This window comes from Rutidosis leptorrhynchoides, chromosome 3 (genome assembly GCF_046630445.1).
Source record: "Rutidosis leptorrhynchoides isolate AG116_Rl617_1_P2 chromosome 3, CSIRO_AGI_Rlap_v1, whole genome shotgun sequence".
In the NCBI taxonomy this organism is placed as follows: domain Eukaryota; kingdom Viridiplantae; phylum Streptophyta; class Magnoliopsida; order Asterales; family Asteraceae; genus Rutidosis; species Rutidosis leptorrhynchoides.
The window spans coordinates 518,318,719-518,323,718 of NC_092335.1; the positions used below are offsets into that span (position 1 = coordinate 518,318,719).

At 33.3% G+C, this 5,000-nt stretch overlaps 1 long non-coding RNA gene across 2 annotated transcripts; it reads right to left on the reverse strand.

Annotated features, from left to right (window-relative positions):
• Positions 1–201: 201 nt before the first annotated feature.
• LOC139898304 (uncharacterized) lies at positions 202–2,871 on the reverse strand. 2 transcript variants are annotated; one of them, XR_011776955.1, is made up of 5 exons: positions 2,550–2,871; positions 2,217–2,322; positions 1,443–1,669; positions 1,245–1,345; positions 202–255 (listed from the first exon to the last, which is right to left on the reverse strand). It is a non-coding gene; the product is annotated as an uncharacterized lncRNA (long non-coding RNA). The 2 variants fall into 2 exon arrangements; XR_011776954.1 differs by lacking the exon at positions 2,550–2,871 and having other exon boundaries at positions 2,217–2,520.
• Between the last annotated feature and the right edge of the window lie 2,129 nt (positions 2,872–5,000).

A 5,000-nucleotide genomic window follows, 5' to 3' on the forward strand; every position in this document is an offset into this window, starting at 1 on the left:
AGTAAGTTAGTTAGGGATAATAGTTCCAAAATAAGAACTAACACCAACAATATTACAATAAGGAGACAGATTATAAGGTATGAAATAATAAACCTTACAGTTTACACATTAAGTAACATCACCTATTCGTGCAGGTATAAATAAGCAATGCTTAGCTTGAAATAATGAACAAAAGATTGAATAAGAGTAGCTGGTTAGCATACTGCATTCCTTGTGACATCAACTATTCCATGGCAGTCAACCATATCCTTTGTCCTATAAATTGGCAGGTTATGACCCAAAAAGACGGGTGTATATATGAATAGTAATGTTTAAAATGATTTCCGTGTATATATATATATATATATATATATATATATATATATATATATATATAATATATATATATATATAACCAATCGGGGGAAGCATAAAAAATAAAAAATTCATTTTTTTTGGAATTTTTTTTTCAGGCATCAAGATCACACGAAAATATGAACATTTAGAAAAGACACTTCGTGATGAATGTTACTACCTCCGTCTCATTCCAATAGTCCACAGACAAAAAACACGCAGTTTTAGGAAATCCTACTAACTTCATTTCTCCACCAATGAAATATCTTCTCTCTCCAAATTCACCAATGAAATATCATCTTTCCTTTCTATTTATGGAAGTGGACTATCAGAATGGGACAACCCAAAATGAAATACTAGCCTATTGGAATGAGACGGAGGTAGTATTATTTAGGCGGAAAAACGATCGACAAAAATAACATTCAAGATAATATTGTTCGTGAAGAATGTTAACGTTATTTTTCTTCATGTTTTGTGAAGTAAAAATTTAGCCCGATTTAGAGTTTAGGGTTTAGGGTTTGGTGTTATGGGTTTATGGAACCAAACCCTAAACCCTAAACTCTAAACCGTTCGTGTTAAAAACTCAATCTAAATCCTAAATCTAAACCCTAAACCCTAAATTTCTAAACCCTAATATCTAAACCCTAATATCTAAAACCTCAACATACGCTCGAAAAACACGATAATTGTTATATATTAGTTCTTCGAGCGTTTTCCCGCCAAAATAAAAACATTTATCACAAAGTGTCTTTATTAAATGTTCATATTTTCATCCAATCTATAATGTTCGTGAACAAAGTTTTTTCAAAAAACGAAGAAAAAAAAAAATATTTTGCTTGCCCCCGCTTCCCCCGATTGGTTACTTCCCTCTTGATCCTACCACTTATAATCAAGAAGATTGAGAAGAATACCTAGATTGGCAAATACTCCAAACTTGGATTGGCAAATACTCCATAAACCAGGATACTTGGACGTTATGTTCCCTTCTCGCATATACTACCAGTGAAGCACCCTGCATATCACATAAAAATTATTAGTCTTCTCGAGCATATAATTGAATGTGTTCACTCAAAAAAAGTATTGTTCACAAAGGCATTAAAACAGCTTACTGTCTGACATTGGACAACATGACATTGAACATTCATGTGATAACATTGATTATTAGTAATTCTCGATTGTTTAGTTTCAGAGAATAAGTACAGAAAATAAGCCCCATGAGCAAGTGAATCGAGCATGTTGTATGTTTTCACCATTCTGACTTCACTTCAATTCACCTTAACAATCATAACCCCTATCTGCACCACCAACACCAAGGTTTATCATTAGCTGGATTGCCCTGTCAGTAACACCAATAAAATACCCACTATAACGGCCCGTGTATCCTATAGATTAACAGGCCTATGTAGCATTCATATACTTTAGCATCTTAACACATGAGAAACCATATAAATGACGAAAACAACAATAATAACAACCACAACAACACCCAAATGAAAAGTTGTTGAACATCTCAAGATGCCAAAGGAAGGTCTACCAAACAGTAAGGAATCAACAAAGATGATAAGAAGCTACACAAAAAGCAAAATAGTATTCATCTTTTTACCATTAATTTCATGCTTAGACTCATATCCTTCATTGTCCTTATATCTCCTTATATCCAGATTTATTTTACCATTAGTAAACAAAGTAAACAATCAAATTATACAGGTCTGTAGCTCTATAAAATTCAACTCATTAACAATTCAGAACCTAATTTAAGCGGTTAGATGATTTAAAATTCATATAGCAGCTTCATTACTAATTAACTTAAAACCTTATGTTTTACACCCATTTAAGATAATGTAGTAGTATTAAAAATAAAATAAATTATACCATTAACTTACAATATCGTGATTCACATTCTTTGTATCCCTCCCTGCCCTCTTGCTGATGAAGTTCACCAAGTTTGTTGGATCAGAAGTACCCTTTAGAAGTACCCTTTTACAGTCACTTGTGCATATCAACAATGACAATTTGTTCATATCAACAATGACAATTTGTACAACAAATATTATTATCATATCAACAACAATTACAATGACAATTTGTACCGTTCTTTAAAGTAAAACTAGTTAAAGACCCGCGATTTCGCGAGTTTCATAAAATGATAGAGTACTTTGGGTTTGTTTGCCAGGTATAGTGCCTATGATAAAACTGTAACAAGTTGAGTTGCATACCTTTGCAATATAACGAACGCCATCCAGTACATACACTTTATTCTGTTCTTGGTCAGTGAATTTATCAAAAGCAGATGAGAGATCCTTACCCAGATCTATTTCGATAACATGTTTAACATAACCAACATTTTCTCGCTGAGCAGTTGCCAACCTTTGAAAGTTCATGGTGTGAAATAATTTTTTTGTATAGGTTAAGCGATACATATCAAAAGAATTCAGTTATAAAGGACAGAGACATACACTATCTGAAAATCCTCATTGGGTTTAACTTGTTTGTTGATGTTAAGTCTAGACCCCCACCGGCGATTATTGATTTGAGGACCTAGTTTATACACAAATACGGCTCAAATGGTAAAGAAACTAATGTTAACAGTGACATATACATCTCATACTCTATTTTATTTACCTTCAGTCTTTCGTTCTACAGTTGTGAAGCATCACAATAATAGGTAATTCTTTTCCAGCATTAGGCAATAGAGATTCATGTAACCTTTCTATATGAACACCCCACAGCTTACATCGAACCCTCTCTCCACTGCAAAATTTAGAAAACAGAGGTGGGCAATTAGTGTTTGCAAGTATTTATAAAATGATTTTATTATTTTAAATAAGAATCCAAAGACACTAATCTTGCATCTGCTAGTTCAAATTCAATAGACTTCTTTTCACTAGTAGATTCCTCTTTAACTGCATACTTTTTGTTTTTGACTAATTATCCAACCACATCTATGGAATAGGTGTACATAGAGTTAAATTTCATTACCGAATAGGTGCATAGTTACTTTTAAGAATGGTGATTATAACATAATATTAAAGATAACACATCTGGATTGACATAACTTACCAAAAACACGAGTATTCGAAACCAGCCCCTTGTTTACATGATTAAAGGTAACAAAGTTGCAAACATCTTTGCGAAAATTAAAAGGGTTACACCTTTTAACATCGCGGCGATGAGATGACGATAGATGGAGGAATGATGAAGATGGAGAGACGAAGATGGAGGGATGAAGTGGCGGTGGATAGAGCTAGGAAGATGAAGGCGGTGGTTTAGATCAATGTTTCGGGGAGCGATCAGAGGTAATTATCAGAGGATGGGAGGAAACCCCTAATTTTGTTAAAATTAGAGTGCTCCAAAAAGACAAACTTCCTGCACGACTAGCCAACAATTCAGCCCACGTCATCACTTCCATTAAATCAGGACTGAACACTCGCAATAATACTCCTCCTTTCATATTTTATTTTCTTTTTTAATTTTTTTATAATAACAGGTAATTACCAATATAACTAACAGACAAAATTTGTATTACTTGTTATGAACAGTACTATTCACTTTTTCATTTTTTACAAACCAACCTCCTAACTTTCATTAAAATACAAATCGAACCCCCTACTTTATACCTATATTATAAATTATTATTTATCCCATCACTAACACCAAAAATACCCACCACGCTTTACCGGCTTCTACACTGCGCTCAAACAGTAAGACCCACATAGGCCACTACTCTGCTACATTTTTTTTTTTTGTCTCCAACGATAAAAGAAGCAACTTTCTTAAAAGGAACAACCCTTCAATGGCATTGAATCAATGCTACCAAAAGATGTCGAAAAATATTTTTTTTACAAAATAGATCAACTAACTTTAACGCTAAAAGAAGCAACTTTTATAAAAGGAACAACCCTTCAATGTTAGATGTCGAAAAAAAAAATTACAAAATAGATCCACAAAAGGAAAGACTTTTTTTTTTAACTCGCATTCAAAACGGAGCCCCCGTCGCGAAGCGAGGGCTCCACAACTAGTTACAATTATTTAAATAAATCTTATATTTATTAATAATATTAAAAGAATTATTAATTATAAAATTACATTTAATTAAAACTTAAAAATTAATCAAATAAATCAAATAATATGACACGTACACTAATTTGTGACCACATTTTCATTTAATAATGGGACTCACACTCATTTTCTTCAACTATCCCAACTTTCAACTTTCATTTTTACACATCTTCTTCACAAAACCCATCTCATCTTAATTTCATTAGCTAAAATATAAAATAGAAAAAGAAAATATTTGGCCAAAATATACCCATTTCATCCGTCCACATATCTGCTCAAAATGGACGAAAACGAGGACGTGTGAGCTGGGCGGCCTCCTGGGCGGGACCTGGGCGGCTTCAGTGCCATCGGCGCCCAGCCTGGGCGGAGCTGGGCGGCTCGCCTGGACGCACCGTTGGGACCTATCTTACAAGGTACCGTGATTTTTCTGATTTTAGGTATTTTAGGTACATTATGATAGTTTTTTTTTATTTATTACTTCGTACTTAATAATGAAAGAGAATAAATATGGACCATTAGATTAAGGGGTATTATAATGTAATTTTTTAATCTAACGGTGATTAAGGGGGGTTTTGAAAACATTTATTACGTAATCTAGACTCTCTTTT